The sequence below is a fragment of the Oryctolagus cuniculus genome, chromosome 20, assembly GCF_964237555.1.
Source record: "Oryctolagus cuniculus chromosome 20, mOryCun1.1, whole genome shotgun sequence".
In the NCBI taxonomy this organism is placed as follows: domain Eukaryota; kingdom Metazoa; phylum Chordata; class Mammalia; order Lagomorpha; family Leporidae; genus Oryctolagus; species Oryctolagus cuniculus.
The window spans coordinates 13,940,474-13,957,552 of record NC_091451.1 but is presented as its reverse complement, the minus strand read 5'-3'; the positions used below and the strand labels follow the sequence as shown (position 1 = coordinate 13,957,552).

The 17,079-nt window shown below is 44.6% G+C and overlaps 1 protein-coding gene and 1 long non-coding RNA gene across 17 annotated transcripts in view; both read right to left on the bottom strand.

Moving 5' to 3' along the window:
- RAD51B (RAD51 paralog B) overlaps positions 1–17,079 on the bottom strand; it is a 682,004-nt gene that overhangs the window by 436,218 nt on the left and 228,707 nt on the right. The gene's annotated exons all lie outside the window — the stretch shown is intronic.
- On the bottom strand, positions 778–6,518 carry LOC138847199 (uncharacterized). The gene is made up of 2 exons (XR_011384876.1): positions 6,398–6,518; positions 778–4,310 (listed from the first exon to the last, which is right to left on the bottom strand). It is a non-coding gene; the product is annotated as an uncharacterized lncRNA (long non-coding RNA).

Sequence of the window (17,079 nt, the reverse complement as noted above, 5' to 3'; positions counted from 1 at the left end):
TCTTTAATAAAAATAATAATATATTTTCCTCTCCTTATTCAACTTTCCTCTACCCAAATCTAGAGAAGCTTCTCCTACTCAGCCTGTGTTAACATTGTAAGTTGGTTTTCACACCAGGAAAGAGGCAATGAGAAGTAACTGCAGCTTGTAGGGACAGGCATAAAATACTACATTAATCACAACGATCCGCACTGTATTTGTAGGAGTAATAGTTTAGAAACTCAGTTATTGGCACCTGATAATCTAATACCTTTGGTTTGTTTTTTTACCTTCTGGTTGTTTACCTTTGAGCCACTTGGTTGCATTAATTCTTAAAACTATTTGTTTATATGTTTGAAAGGTAGAGTGAAAGAGAGAGAGAGAGAAATTCTCTATTCACTGGCTCACTCTCCAAATGGTTACAATGGCTAGGTGTGGAGCGGACTAAAGCCAGGATCCAGGAACTCCATCAGGTTTCCATATGGGTGGCAGGGGCCCAGGCACTCAGGCTGTCCTCCGCGGCTTTCTCAGGTGCATTAGCAGGGAGCTGGATCAGAAGCAGAGCAGCTGGGACTCTAACCTCTAACTGAAGCCTGTATGGGATGCCAGCAACTTAATCCATGGTACTTTGATGCTGGTTTTAGTCTTTATTTTGTTATCACCATATTCACCATGACAGGAAGAAAAACAATAAATCAAACTCAGTGTGATGATTCATGTCCTAGTTTGTTATTTAAAAGTTGATAGAAAAAGAGACTAGAACTATTAAGGTGACTCAGGAAGTTCTGTATTATACAGGAAAATCATGTAATAATTTTATTAATCATTGTTTATAAGGCAACAAAGTAAACCGCTATAGTTTTCTTTCCTATATGTAAACACTGGGCCCTAAGCAGCTCAAAAAACCATTCATTGGAATAGGAGGACAAAGTACCTATTTCTGGCTGAAGGCCCCAAGGAAGCAGCTGAACCTCCCTGGCCTGTAGTCTACTCTGCAAAATGGCAGCGAGGGGAGTGAAGCTTACTTGATCTCTAAAGCTCTATAAATTAACAAACATGATGAGTTGGTTTTTAGTCAATTAAATGGCCATAGCTGCATTGAGGTATGTCAAGCTCAAGTAAATAACTTCCATAAAAGTTAACAACAACAACAAAAACAAGGCACAATGGAAGGAGGAGAGACCAGAATCCAAACCTAGTGAACAAGAGGAGCCAAGACCCACAGGACCACCAGGGAGCCACAGGCAGGGGCCACACAAAAAGGCCTTAAAGCGTCCGGAAACAAATTACAGACTTCCCAAATTAGACCTCTGTGCGACAGGCCAGAGTTTTTCCAGGCTCAGCAGGCAAAGGAGCATCCGATATGATTTATAAAATAGTTTTTAAGCCACTTTCTTTCTTAATACAGAAATTTGCATTGGCTCATATTTCCCTCTACAATCAAGGGCTTTGCAAATGCACTTCTATCTTCTTCCTTTCCCATCAGACTCCCACGTGTTTACACGGGCAGACTCTAATCCGGGCATGAACCAAGTCATGGGACAAGAGGCTGATCAGGAAGAGAGTCAAAGAGAACGTCCCTCACCTTTGAAATTCTAACTGCTGTCCAGGCACTCCCTCTCACTCCACACTCCTCTCACAACATGTAGTATTTATTTATCTTTGCTTCTCCTCAAAGGTGCCTGGAGAAGCCTGCCGAGTGAGCTGCCACCTTCCAGATTTAATCGGTTTTCCTCACTTGTTTGGCAGCTCTGAATGCAGAAACCAAAAACTCTTCTGCTCGATTGGGTTTTCTAAATACAAGAGCTGGCGTGGACTCACGCAAATGTCATCTAAGCGGAACAATAACAATATTAAGTTCCCTCCCTCACAATGGCCCCAGTGTTATTCAGTGGGGTTGTCACTCCACCTGTCAGCTGCCATCAGAGGACAACGAATTTTCAAATTTACACAGTTTCCTTAGGAATGTTCTGTGTGTGTGTGTGTGTGTGTGTGTGTGTCTGGTTTTCTCTCTCTCCCTTTCTTTCTCCCTCCCTCTGTCTCTCTGTCTTTTCTGTAACTACCTCCTATTCTGTGAGGGCTTGGGGACTTTTTTTTTTTAGGACTTATTTATTTATTTGGAAGTCAGAGTCACAGAGAGAGAAGTAGAGATAGACAGAGAGAGAGAAAGATATCTTCCATCCACTGGAACATTCCCCAAATGGCCATAATGACCCGGGCTGGGCCAGGCCATAGCCAGGAGTAGGAGCTTCTTCCAGGTTTCCCACATGGGAAGGAAGGGCTCAGGGACTTGGACCATCTTAGGTTGCATTCCTAGGCCATTAGCAGGGGGTTAGATCAGAAGTGGAGCAGCCAGGACTCCAACCAATGCCCATGTGAGATGCCGGCATCACAGCTGGCGGCTTCACCTGCAGTACCAAAGTGCCAGCCTGGGGGAACTTTTTTAAACACCATTTTTTGCAACTTTTGAAAGGTGCCCTGTTTACAAGCAGGAAACTGTGTCAGGAAGCAGACTTCAGTGCAGTAAAGCAGGTGATGGGGCAAGGAAGAGGATCCAAAGTTAATATTTTTGTGTGTTACGAAAGCTAAATGGGCTAAGACGATTTCCTCTGGGCCACAGCTGGGCTGGGGGAGTGGAGAGAGGAGCTCAGCCAGTACCCATATATCATTACACTGAGGGAACTGTATCTACATCCCCCACCTGGTCAAAGCCAAGCCAGAAACATCTACTACATCGCACGCAACCCTGAGCACCATGATTAAATATGGATCCACTGGGGAGCAGTCCCCTGAACCAGTAACCTACTGTGTTACTAGGAGTCCATGGGTTCTCCTGCATAGAAAAGAGTAGGAAATGATAGGCAATTAGGGAGAACAAAAGTACTTTCCCAAGTTGGGCTTTTCCAGTCTCGGAAAATCAAGCAATTAAAGAAAGGAGGGGGGCCAGCACTGTGGCGCAGCGGGTTAAAGCCCTGGCCTGAAGCGCTGGCATCCCATATGGGCGCTGGTTCTAGTCCCAGCTGCTCCACTTCTGATCCAGCTCTCTGCTATGGCCTGGGATAGCAGTAAAGGATGGCCCAAGTCCTTGGGCCCCTGCACCCACATGGGAGACCCTAAAGAAACTCCTGGCTCCTGGTGCAGCCATCTGGGGGGTGAATCATCGGATGGAAGACCTCTCTCTCTGTCTCTACCTCTCTGTGTAACTCTTTCAAATAAATAAAATAAATCTTAAAAAATAAAAACGAAAGGAGGAGTTTGAATTAGGAAACATAATTTGAAAAAGAACAGACTGTACAACTAAACAATCAACAATGCTAATGGTTAGTGGTCTTGTCCATTGCTGTCCTCGGGGGCCCCAGAACAGAGTCTGGTACTAACAGGTACCCAGAAATGTTTTCTCTCTGCTCAGAGCCACTGCTCCCCAACACCAGCTCAAGAATATGGCTCCTCTTACTTCCTTCAGGTTTCCGCTCAAAGATCTCCCCTTTAGACACGCATTGCTCAGCCATCTGCTTTAGACTTCACTTAGCCTTCTTCATTTTCCTCAAAACAATTGGTGCCAGCCAGCATTGTAAGTCTACCTGCTTACTTTTAAATGTCTAGACAGGTACCATTGTGTTCACTGTTGTGTCTCCAGCCTCTCAAATAGCACCTGGCATATAGTAAGTGTTCAATAAACAATTATTAAGTGAATGAATGGTTAGACTGGATTATAGCTTTATGGGGTTATTTCTTCTTCATTCACTCAGTCATCAGTCAATAAATAATTACTGATGATTCTGGCTATAATTTTGGATGAGGAAGTCATGGTGCACAAGAAGAGCCATGAGACTATGTGTAAAGGCTGTGAGAACAAAGGAGACAGGCCTCTGGGTCACACTGGCAGCGTCAATGACCGTCTCCCAGCTCCTGGTGGGTGTCCTGCACGACGAACGGCATCAGAGTGGGGACAGAGTACGCAGCCACATGATGGGATGACAAGGTCAGTAGAGTGACCTTAAGCGGCAGGTAAGGCCGCTTAAGAGGTAGAGGACTTTCTCAGTTAGCACGAGGCCTTTAACACTAAATGAATCCTGGAAGCTGGAAGGAGCCATGGAAGATTCTAAGCAGAGGAGTTCCAGGATCTGATGTGCCTCCAGGAATACCAGTCTGAGAACACTGTAGATCATGGGTTAGAAGGGGCCAGAAGAGAGAAAGATAGGAATTTTGCAGTAGTCCAGTGAGATGCAATGAAACTAAGACAATCCAATCCTGCACCCATTCATTCTTTTCTTCACTTTCTTGACCAGGAATTCTTAATGCTTGTTCAGGCAAGGCAGCACACAAGCCACCTGAAATAGCAGCAGTGGGAATGGAAAGTGGTCAGCTTCAAAAGTGGGAGTAAGCAAAACACAAAGGACTGGGTGACTGACTGCAGGAGTCCAACATGACTGGCATGGATATGGACTGAGCGACCACGACAGAGTGGGACCAATCACCACATGGGAAAGGGTGGGGGGGAATGGTGGGGTAACATCGGCAGAGCTGGGTTAGGGGATGATATGTAAAGCTGCAGATGGTTGAAGTGCCAGCTGAACTTCTAACTGGAGATGTGCTTTAGGCACTAAACAGGAAATTCACTACCACTGTGAGAACAAACTGAAAAACTTACTTCGTTCTAGATAAATTCTCAAAAAGCTCTATAAATGGCAAACATTTGAGACTCCAAGTTTCCCTTCTCCCTTCCCCAAATGAAAATATTCAAATTAGTTAGAGTTCTTTAGCGAAGTGAAGGTTCTCATAAAAATTAGAATCACGCCTTTGCTAAAAAATCTAAGCAGAGAGGGGCTGGCATTGCGGTGCAATCAATTAAGCTGCAGCTTGCGATTACATAACAGAGTGCCGATTCGAGTCCTGCTTTCCCTGCTTCCAATCCAGCTTCCTGCTAATGTGGATGGGAAAGCAGTGGAAAAGCAGCAGAAAACAGCCCAAGTATTTGGGCCCCTACCATCCCATGGGAGAACAGGATGGAACTCTGGCTCCTGGCTTTGGCCTGGCCCAGGCCTTGCTATTGCAGCCATCTGGGGAGTGATTGACCAGATGTAGAATCTCTCTCTAGCTCCTCCATCTCATTCTCTCTCTCTCTCTCTCTCTCTCTCTCTGTCTTCCTTGTGTCTCTGATGACCTGCCTTTCAAATAAATAAACAAGTAAATCTTTAAAAAATGTAAATCCAAATCAAAAGGAGACTAAATTTCTTTCAGAAAAATAGTTCTATAAATTGTTACTCAATAATTCTGGAATTCTACTAACGTGTTAGTCAAGTGATAGACCCATGATAAATAATGGAAAATGAGCAGGAGGTAAAATGGAAAAGACGAAAATAGTTGAGGCAGATGATGTGTACCTATGATATTCCTAGGAGGAATTCCAATTTAACCATCAAGTCAGGAAGCTGAATGTCCTTACATGCCATCTGTGTACTTATATCCACCACAGCAAGATGATTTGTGGCAGTTTATGAAAATTCACTCATTTTTTTTTTTTTGACAGGCAGAGTGGACAGTGAGAGAGAGAGAGAGAGAGAGAGAGAGAGAAAGGTCTTCCTTTGCCATTGGTTCACCCTCCAATGGCCGCAGCCAGCCGGCGCGCTGCAGCCGGCGCACCGCGCTGATCCGAAAGCAGGAGCCAGGTGCTTCTCCTGGTCTCCCATGGGGTGCAGGGCCCAAGCACTTGGGCCATCCTCCACTGCACTCCCGGGCCACAGCAGAGAGCTGGCCTGGAAGAGGAGCAACCGAGACAGAATCCGGCGCCCCAACCAGGACTAGAACCTGGTGTGCCGGCACTGCAGGCGGAGGATTAGCCTAGTGAGCCGCGGTGCCGGCCGAAAATTCACTCATTAGGGGCCAGCACTGTAGTGTAGCAGACAGGTCCGCTGCCAGTGAAAATGGCATCCTATATGAGCACTGCTTCGAGTTCCAGCTGCTCCACTTCCAATCTAGCTCACTGCTAAGGCACCTGGGAAAACAGTGGAAGATGATCCAAGTGCTTGGACCCCTGCACCCATGGAGAGACCAGGATGAGGCTCCTGGCTTCAGCCTGGCCCAGCCCTGGCTGTTGAGTGCATTGGAGAGTGAACCAGTGAATGGAAGATTTCTCTCCCTCTCCCTCTCTCTGTATATCTGCTTTTTCAGTAATTTTTTTTAAAGAAAATTCATTCACTACAAACAGATGAATATCTGAGAACCATGAGACTACAGAGGAATATAGGCAAGAAAACACTAGTAGGCAGGAGTTAAGATAAGCACTCAAACACAGTTAGTAGCAATGGTGTGCAACCCTGGCACTAACCCTCCCAGTAACCAAGGCAGAAGAAAAACATGCAGCTAAGATCCATAATCACAACGCGACTTTGGTTTCAATGAATCACTGTTTCCTGACCCCGAGACCTGAGAGGAACTCCATCTCCACATTGTCTCAAAGATGATCTGAGTGGTGTCTAGCTAGCCTCCTCAGTAAGACGTCCACCGCTACGCCACTCAGCTGTTTACCATCAAAGGCCAGTGACTTAGTACAAAATGGGGGAGGGAGGGGGGAGGGAGGGAGATTGATTTCTGCAAAGGGACAAAAACAGCCAAGCACTTGGATTCACACTTCTCTCTGACCGGAAGACGTGGCCGAAAAACAATGCAGGCAATCCAGAGAAATGAACAGAGAACGTGTCATTTCACTCAATCTTCTATAAATATCACTTCTCAGAAGCAGATTTTTGAGCAACTGGCTGGCAGAGAATTCAAAGTCCTCATCTCTAAAAGGAACCAGAGAGGTTTTCTGTGGTGTGACTTAAAGGTGTCTACATTCTTCATCAACAGCCAAAGCAGAGGCTAAAGTGCCCTTCAAAAATGAAATGCCAAATGAAGACATTATACTCTGCACAAATATGGATACTGTAGAATACAGCCCACAAAAAGTATAGTATAGTCATTTAAGGCTGGGGGGGGGGGGCTTTGAGCTTTGAAGAGTTAGATTTGGCTTCAAATCCTGGTTATTACTTATTGCTGTGCAGACCTAGAAAAATCATTTCACCTGTTTGAGTCTGTTTCCTTCATCTGCAATGTGCAGTTTGTAATGGAGAATAACCCAGATGAACATAAGGTGCCAGGACAGTGCCGGGTACACAGATATAGAAATCACAGGGACAGGGTGGGCCAGTACCTACAGAACTCATTCAGAAAAATAAAAAGTATATTTGAAATTTATTTGAAAGAGGGTAACATGAAATCATATATGGCAAAGAAAGATCTCTTTATAATGAAACAGAATTGAGTACAATCCTGACTACAACTTCTGTAAATGTGAGTGTATCACACTCTTACTCCTCAAGACTGTTGGAGGGTTGAAAATAACAGAGTTCTCAGCTTATTTTCAAAACCAAGACCTTTTTTGGCCTTCCTTCAGTTGCATATAATTAGTGTTCAGTGTTTGTTATAAATAGGAATAACCTGCACATCAAATGATAAATGACAATAAAATAACTCATTCATCTAATTTCTAAGTAACCACCCACATATTGCTTCTGTATATCATCAAATTTAAGACGTAGCCAAAAGAACACTTACGATAAATGACTTAATTATAAACCTATACTTGCCAGGAAAAGAATTTTAATTTAACAAGCAACATAAAAAATAGCCAGAGCCTGCTCTTAATAGCAACTACTCGTTTTGTCTGATGGCAGGTGTACACACGTACTTGAAAAGAAACGTCTGCTTTCCTTCTTACACTTATCTTCACCTCTCGTTGGGGAAAAAAAAGAGAAATTCCTGTTTCTCCCACAAAACACTTTAAAAGCCAAAAAAGAATGGCCAGATGTAGTTATTTAAGAGCATGTTTATTCCTTACAGGCATTTTGCTTATGAATCATAACGCTAAAACCCTGTACTTGTATTTTTCTTCCATTAGCCTTTTTTGGCTCATCACTACCTATTTTCTGGTTACCTCTCCTAAATTATATTCACTTCATCCCCATGAGCACTGGGTTTACCACAGGCCTCAGCAGGGGAGACTATTATTATCAGTCTGTGCAAGGCCTCTCTCCATTTGTTTTATTATTTTTTTCTTTCTCTTTTTTTAAACTTAATTTTTTGGAGATAACATATGTTTAATTTACATTATACTCAAAGTCATAATGGCTTCACTAAAGAAAGAAAAGAATTCAGCAACAACAAAAAAAGTAAAAAGACCGTTCAGCAGGAAATTAGGCAAGGACTAACAGCAGCAATCAAGTGAAAAAGTGCTCAACTTCACACACATAAAGTAAATTTTAAAACATTCACAAAATCATTAGAACCACAGTAGTTATAATTCCTATCACTTTGTTTGACAAAGACTTAAAACGAAGTTTGTCAAAACACTGTATTTACAAAACTGATACACATGAGTTTTTTCTTTCTTCTTTCTTTTAATGTTAGTTCCTACATATAAGGGAGAACATGCACTGTTCGTCTTTCTGTATCTGGCTTATTTCACTCCACATCATGTCCTCTGGTTCCAACCATTCTGCTGCAGATGATAGACAGAACTGCATTCTCTATCATAGCTGAATAATATCCCACTACGTGTGTATTTTCTTTATTCATTCATCTGATGATGGCCACTTCAGTTATTTTCTTTCTCTCTTTATCTCCACTCCCCATTCTCTCCTCCTACAGAAGCAAGCAATCATCTGGCATCTGCCTTTGGACTGGGATTATTTCCTTAAAAGATATAAGGTGTGGTTTTTTCTAAAAGATTTATTTATTTATTTGAAAGTCAGAGTAACACAGAGAGAGGAGAGACAGAGAGAGAGAGAGAGGTCTTCCAGCCACTGGTTTACTCCCCAAATGGCTGCAACAGCCAGAGCTGTGCCAATCCGAAGCCAGGAGCCAGGAGCTTGGGTGGAGTGACCCAAGGACTTGGGCCATCTTCTACTGCTTTCCCAGGCCATGGCAGAGAGCTGGATCGGAAATGGAGCAGATGGGTCTCGAACCAGCGCCCATATGGGATGCCGGCACTTTAGGCCAGGGCACCAACCCGCTGTGCCACAGTGCCGGCCCTAAGGCGTGGTTTTATATATGTGTATGTATTATCATTTCTTAAAATGTGCTATGCACAGCCATTTTTCTTATTTTTTTTACTAAATGCTCTTTTCAGAATATAACTAGAGGGTAACATGGCCTTCTACTTCACATTAAACTGTTGTCTTAGAGTCTAGAGTGTAAATCTGCCACCTTAAACAATACTACTCTATCTAAAGATGACCTCCAGCTATTTAAAGCCTACCTGTAAAGGTGGCTAAAAAGGAAAAAAAAAAAAGCCAGAGAATAGCCCTGTTGTCCTGTACCCTAAGAGCATAAACTATAAAATTAAAAAAAGTACTATGTCTTACTCACAATTAAGGTCTATATCACCGCAAAATTACAATTCAAGTCACAACAGTAAAAAGCCATATAGCTAACTAGCAAATACAGAGCCTCTCAACTTTGTGACCAAAAACAAAAAAAAACTAATTTAATTAAATTTTTATTAAATTTGTTGATTGATTTAAATTGGAATTTTAATTTAAACATTAAATACCACCTTACACCCATCAGTTTGAAAAAAATGAAGTCTATGAAGAATGCTGGCCAGGACGTGGGGAGCAGGCGTGTTTCTTACTACTGGCGGGACACAGACGGATGCAGCCACCCCAGGAAGCAATCTGGCAGCACTTACTGACCTTCAGAATGTGTGTGTTCTTAATGACCTCATAACCCTACTCCCCAGAACACACCCCACAGAGTACCAGGATGTTCTTGGCACCAGTGTGGGGGAGTGGGATGGAAGAGATGATCTGACTTTTTAAGCAATATATAAACTCATGTAGACCCAAGCTATGAAAACATGTATTTCTTATCTATAAACTTTCAAAAAAAAAAAAAGTCTACCACACGTATTCCGGGGAAAAGGGGGCCTGCTGGCAAATCTGAAGAATAAATCGAAAGCATCATCACACACTGGCACATGTATTATTTTCCTATGTAATCAAAAGGAATTTCTCTTAAATTACTGAATACTCCCTGCACAGTAAGGCTGTGTATATATCACGTACAGTAATAAAAGTATTATTTAAATGTAATAGCAGTGTGTATTCAGAATAATTTATTAAAGCTGCTAATCCTACTCTATTTTTGTGAACTTCCCCTATTAGGATGTGTTAACAGTCAGAGGGTGAAACAGTTGGGTTTTCAAAGGTATGCTAGCCATTCAGCAACCAGAGGTCCCTGTTTCTATTTTCTCATGCTGCTTTAAAATAAGCATAGCGGCCGGCGCCGCGGCTCACTAGGCTAATCCTCCGCCTTGCGGCGCCGGCACACCGGGTTCTAGTCCCGGTTGGGGCGCTGGATTCTGTCCCGGTTGCCCCTCTTCCAGGCCAGCTCTCTGCTGTGGACCGGGAGTGCAGTGGAGGATGGCCCAAGTGCTTGTGCCCTGCACCCCCTGGGAGACCAGGATAAGTACCTGGCTCCTGGCTTCGGATCAGCGCGGTGCACCGGCCGCAGCGGCCATTGGAGGGTGAACCAACAGCAAAGGAAGACCTTTCTCTGTTTCTCTCTCTCACTGTCCACTCTGCCTGTTAAAAAAAATAAAAATAAAATAAGCATAGCAACCACTGCCCAAGACGGAGAGCACTTACAGGCTGGCAGTTTAACAAGACACAACGGTCTGCGGAGCTCAAGTTCTCACAGAAAGGCTTGATGGGCACCACGTTCACGGCAGTGTGCGCCCACACGAGTGGCTCTGGGGGCAAGGAAAGGCCTCCAGGTGCCTGGGTTTTAATTAAGACAGTAAGTTGGCCATTCTGGGAAATCAGGAAAAACAACTTGGGTTCTAAATAGGTAGCCTGGTTTTTTTATAGCATCTCTAATCTGAAATGATATCACTTGGGGAATACAGCCTACACGTGTCTTCTGCTGCATCTCCCACAGGAAACTGCTGTCCTGGAGGCTGCTGGAAATACAAAAAGTCCTTGCCGAAGCCATTTACCCGACACAGCCACAGCGTCTACCCAAAGAACCACACTCCTAGGATGGCGAAGAAGAAGCAGGGGCTGGGAGGGCCTGAGCAAAATGCAACTTGAGAGGCCTGGGCCCCACGGCTTTGCTCCCTGCGAAGGTCTGCTGAAGCGCGGTATTGCACTGTTATTTTTATAGTAGGGTATTGAGTTCTGAGGTCTCTGATACACCCCAGGGAACCAGCACAGCTCGCTCAGCGCTGTGCCAGCCTCCTGCAGGGTCACTAATGAAGACGGAGAACTGTGAGTGCACCCAAATAAAACACAGGAAAAGGCGAAAGAGGGCTCCGAGCCGGTCCATTCCTTTTATTCCAAAGGAGCAACCTTTTCAGTACTTAGGGACTAATGAGTCGTGAACAGGAGGCGGGGACAAACCACACAGCGTTCCGGGGGAGGGCCCACACCCTGGACTTTGTGCCCAACACCGGCTCAGCTTTCAGAGCCATTCCCAGCAAGGACCAAGAGCAGCTGAACAAAGGAAACCCAGCAGTCAGGTACTTGAATTGCCTCCAGGAGCACCCCAGACAACTTGGGGTTTCAAAGCCCAAGTGAGAGGCAGGGCGGGGGGGGGGGGGGGGGGGGCGGGCTGGAAGTGAGGGGGAGATCAAAGCACAAAAGGCAGAAAGAGCTAAGAACATTTTTTAAAATTTGTTTTCTACAGTCGTGGTTTTTTAAGTTCTGTCCTTTCTAAAACACATGCACTCCAGGCCCTGGGCAGACTTAGAAAGGGAGAAGAGAAGTAAAGCTTACTAAGAAGGAACATTCCGTGGACAGTGCTCAGGTTTTAATTGTCTTCGCCCCTCTGCAACCTCATTCTTCAGTTATGCCCAGAGAGCCACGGAGCCAGCCAACCTGACGTGAGAAGCTGATCTTCTCAAGCAGGAAGGAACCCCAGCACACTATTTCTCTCCCTCCCCACTCTGCCCGTCCCTCTCCCCCTCTCTCTCATCTCCATCTCTATCTTGTCTCCCTCCACCGCACAGCACTGCTGGGACAGACACAAGAAGTTTATCAGATGTACGTGATAGTGGCAAATGCTTTAATATGAGAAAATTGCCAATAATCTAAGGACAAAGAAGAAGAAAAAGAAAGAGAGTCAGTAGGCAAAGGAAGGACAAATGGAAGAAGCTAATTCTGTACAAAGAAAAAACAAACCTTCTAAATAAGATATACACATGCCAGTGATAAAATTTTATTTAAATCTAGAATTTTATCTTCCTCTTTATTTACTATGATCATAAGTAGGTTAATAAACAATATTTTTTAAAGATTTACTTATTTATTTGAAAGAGTAACACAGAGAGAGGAGAGGCGGGGGGGGGGGGGTTCTTCCATCCGATGGTTCACTCCCCAATTGGCTGCAACGGCCAGAGCTATGCCGATCGAAGCCAGGAGCCAGGAGCTTCCTCCAGGACTCCCACGTGGGTGAAGGGACCCAAGGACTTGAGTCATCTTCTACTGCTTTCCCAGGCCATGGCAGAGAGCTGGATGGGAAGTGGATCAGCCGGGTCTCAAACTGGGGCCCATATGGAATGCCGGCACCTCAGGCCAGGGCGTTAACCCGCTGTGCCACAGCGCGGGCCCCAATAAACAGTATTTTTAATTGGTCCAGGATTACTACAAAACCTCTGTTCCTACATCACCATTAACCTCCTTAGACCCATGGAGAAATGAGATTTTTGATTTTTAATTTTTTTTAAAGTTTCTTCTTTTTTTGTCTTAATTTAAAAGGTAGAGTTACAGAGAGGTGAGAAAGAGATCTTTCATTTGCTCATTCATTCCCCAAATGGCTACGTGGGCCAGGACTGGGCCAGGGTGAAGCCATGAGCTAGGAGCTTCATCCTGGTCTCCTATGTGGATGGTAGGGGCCCAAGTACTTGGGTCATCTTCCCCTGCTTTCTCAGGTGTATTAGCAGGGATCTCTGTCAGAAGCGGAGCAGCTGGACTCGAACTGACACCTATATGGGATGCTGGCAGTGCTTAACACGCTATGCCAAAATGCCAGCCCCAGAGCCTTAATTTTCATTTGCAATTCTAACAATTAATTCAGAGTGCACTCAACAAGGGCCATGTAATTTTTAAATAATTGTTTAATGTGTTTTAAATTATTAAAATGCTATCAGCTCCTATTGTTTAGTAACAACAGTACACTATATATATGCATGACCTGTGATTCTAACCATGGTGCAAGCTAGACATTAGCAAGGATCACCAGGAAGGAATTCTTAGCTTAATCCAAAACCTCCTCTTCTTGAAACTCTCTCTCTCTGGACCCCTGATTTCCTCACACTTCTGGAGTCCTCCTCCAAAGTTCTTTGAATAGATTTGTCATGATGTTGTTATCCTAGAGCCTCTTCTCTCTCTGTACTATCCTTAGACAAGTCCATCTGCTTCCTTGATTTCAATCAAACCAGCTATACCCTGAAGAATATCACGTCTACACATCCAAATTAACCTCTTTCCACCCCTAAAAACAATTTTTTCCTCAGCATCTCACCATCACTACCCAAAACCAAGCAACCATAATTTCTCACCAGTATTGAAGGCAACATCTTAGCAACTGGTCTACCTGCAGGCTTATTTCCCATCAGAACCACATACTAACAAACATGTCATCACCACTGTGACCAGCACATGGCAGTTCTTAATTTTTTTTCCCAAATGATTGAAGCAATTAATCAACTGATCAAGCGGCTAATCAACCAACCAACCAATCAATCCAGAGCACATGAACTGGCTTTGACAGTTCTTGAAAAATCTTCCCAAAATTGAATGGTGGTCTTGGGAGAAAAAATTTAGCTCCTGGGCCAGTGTCCTGGTACAGCAGGTTAAGCCACAACTTCCAATGCCAGCATCCTATGCCAGAATGCTCATTACAGTCCTAGCTGCTCCACTTTCTATCCAGCTCTCTGCTAATCCCCTTGGGAAAGCAGTGGAGGATGGCTCACATACTTGGGCCCTTTCCAGCCACATGGGAGACCCAGATGGAGTTTCAGGTTCCTGGCTTTGGCCTGGCCCAGACCCAGATGTTGCAGCCATCTGGGAGAGTGAACCAGTGGATAGAAGATTTTGTTCTTTCTCTGTCTCTGCTTCTCTGTCACTGTGCCTTTCAAATAAATTGATGCCTCTTGTTGCTCTGTTGCTCTAAGTCACAAATCCTGGGCAGCACACAGACTGCTGAATGTTGTACAGATCCGCACTGAAGCCCCAGCCGCTTAGGAACACCACATATCCACAACAGTTGTTCTCAACTGGAGATAACTTTGTCCCCGGGGAAGGTATTGCTACTGGCATCTGGTGTGTGTGCAGAAGCCAGGGATGCTGCTAAATATCCTACCACGTACAGGACATCCCTCTACAACTATGAATTAGCTAGTCCAAAATGTCAGTAAAATCCAAGCCTACAGCTACAAAAACAAGGCAATACCCAGTGGCACTATTTCAAGATGTCACATGACTAGATGTTACAACAAGATGATAAACCTATCTATTTCTTCCATAAAATGAGACATGATGTATTCCACTTTCTATAGTAAAAGTTAATGGATTAGCCGGCACCGAGGCTCAATGGGCTAATCCTCCACCTGCTGCACTGGCACACTGGGTTCTAGTCCTGGGCGGGACGCCGGATTCTGTCCCAGTTGCTCCTCTTCTTGTCCAGCCTCTGCTGTGGCCCGGGAGTGCAGTGGAGGATGGCCCAAGTGCTTGGGCCCTGCACCCCATGGGAGACCAGGAGAAGCACCTGGCTCCTGGCTTTGGATTAGTGCGGTGTGCCGGCTGCGGCGGCCATTGGAAGATGAACCAACAGCAAAGGAAGACCTTTCTCTCCGTCTCTCTCTCTCACTGTCCACTCTGCCTGTCAAAATAAATAAATAAATAAATAAATAAAGAGTTAATGGATTTCCCAAGCTTAAAAAAGTGGAGGCAAAAAAATTTAAATAATGATTGGAACTTAGCATTCCAATTCTAGAAATAAAAAAGTGTATAACAAGTTCTAATAATATTATTTTCTTTATTGATGGTTCCTTTCTTTCTCTACTCATGTCCATCAAAAACAAAATACCAAATACACACATGTGCCTGAATGCACACATACACTCACACAATGTTTTATCTTTGCTTCTCATAGCGTTAGGAAATGATATGATTGTTTCTTGCTCATACTGGCTCTTTTTATCTCTATTTAACTGAAGTTGATGATTAATTTTTTAAAAATATTTATGTATTATTTGTTTGTTATTTGAAAGGCAGAGTGAGTGACAGAGAGAGACAGAGAAAGAGAGAAACCCCTTCCATCCACTGGTTCACTCCCAAAAATATCTGCGACAGCCAAAGGCAGACCAGGCCAAAACCAGGAGCCAGGAACTCCTTCCTGGTCTCTCCCATGTGGGAGGCAGGAGCACAGGTATTTGTAGCATCATCTGCCACCTCTCAGATGCTTTAGCAGGAAACCAGATTGGAAGCAGAGGCAGGACCCTATCCTAGGCACATCCAATGGGACGTGGGCATGCCAAATGGCAGCTTAATCCATTATGCCACAATGACCCAGGGAGTAAGTTTTGTTATCTGTCTGAGACAGGACAGAACCAAAGGTCATTAAATCCAGCCACTCCCAACCCAGCATGTAGCCATTTCCACCTCCAAACCAATCAGAAGCAAGGAGCTTCTAGACCATAATGGCAAAGACCACCTACTGCCCTATGAGGGCCTCCCCAACCTGCATGCATGCCCAGAGCACCCTCATGTGACGGATAAATAACCTTCCTGATGTGCTGGTAGCAGCACCAGCATTTTGGATGTGTCATGTGCAACAAAACCAACAGCATCTTTGCACAACACCAAGCTGGGTGCAAGTCAAAGTGCTGGGTGCCAAGGAGGACAAGCCAAAACCCAGGCTGTTTGCAGACTGTAGTGCCATGCTCTGAGAGGGAAGTATCAGGCCTCTCCCCAAGGAAAGCATCTGTTCACCTCCATTGTGAGAGCCATTCAGTAGAATCTCTTCCCACTGTGCCATCTCCCTTTGTGCTCAATTTTAAGCCCTGCAGGTTGGCCTCTTATCAATTGCTATTTGCAAGTGAGGCAAAGAACTTGGGATCAGCACCACGTTATATGTGTTGATGTGTTCCTTATTCCCAACTAAAAACATAAATAAGTGAGATGCTTTGTCTCAGAAAGCAAAAAGATGGCCGGCGCCGTGGCTCACTAGGCTAATCCTCCGCCTTGCAGCGCTGGCACACCGGGTTCTAGTCCCAGTCGGGGCGCCGGATTCTGTCCCGGTTGCCCCTCTTCCAGGCCAGCTCTCTGCTGTGGCCCAGGAAGGCAGTGGAGGATGACCCAAGTGCTTGGGCCCTGCATCCATGGGAGACCAGGAGAAGCACCTGGCTCCTGCTTTCGGATCAGTGTGGTGCGCTGGCTGCAGAGCGCTGGCTGCAGAGCGCCGGCCGCGCCGGCCATTGGAGGGTGAACCAATGGCAAAGGAAGACCTTTCTCTCTCTCTCTCTCTCTCACTGTCCACTCTGCCTGTTAAAAAAAAAAAAAAGACAAAAACATAAAACCGAAATCAAGATGTTTTGCTTGTATGAAGGGCAACTAATTTTTCCTGACATAAAGAAATAAGAAACAATTTCCATTTCTATCTTAAAGAAGTAACCATCAAACCAATGTCAACATATAATAATTCTGACAGCTTATCTTCTGTTAACTTTCTAAGAGACCATATTTTAAGGAATGAACAATTTTTTTAAAGATCTATCTATCTATTCAAGAGACAGATTGACTATTCAGGAGACAAGGAGCATGCTCATCTGTTGGATCACTTTTCAAATGCTGTCAACAGCTGGGTCTGTGCTGGGCTGAGGCTGGGAGCTGTGCCCTCAGTTCACATCCCTCATGTTGGTGGCAGTAACCTATCTACTTGAGCCATCACTTCTGCCTCCAACAGTCTGCATTAGCAAGAAAGTGGAATTGGGAGCAGAAGCTGGGCATCAGACCCAGGCACTCTGGCAGAGGACATGAGCATCTTAACTGGAATCTT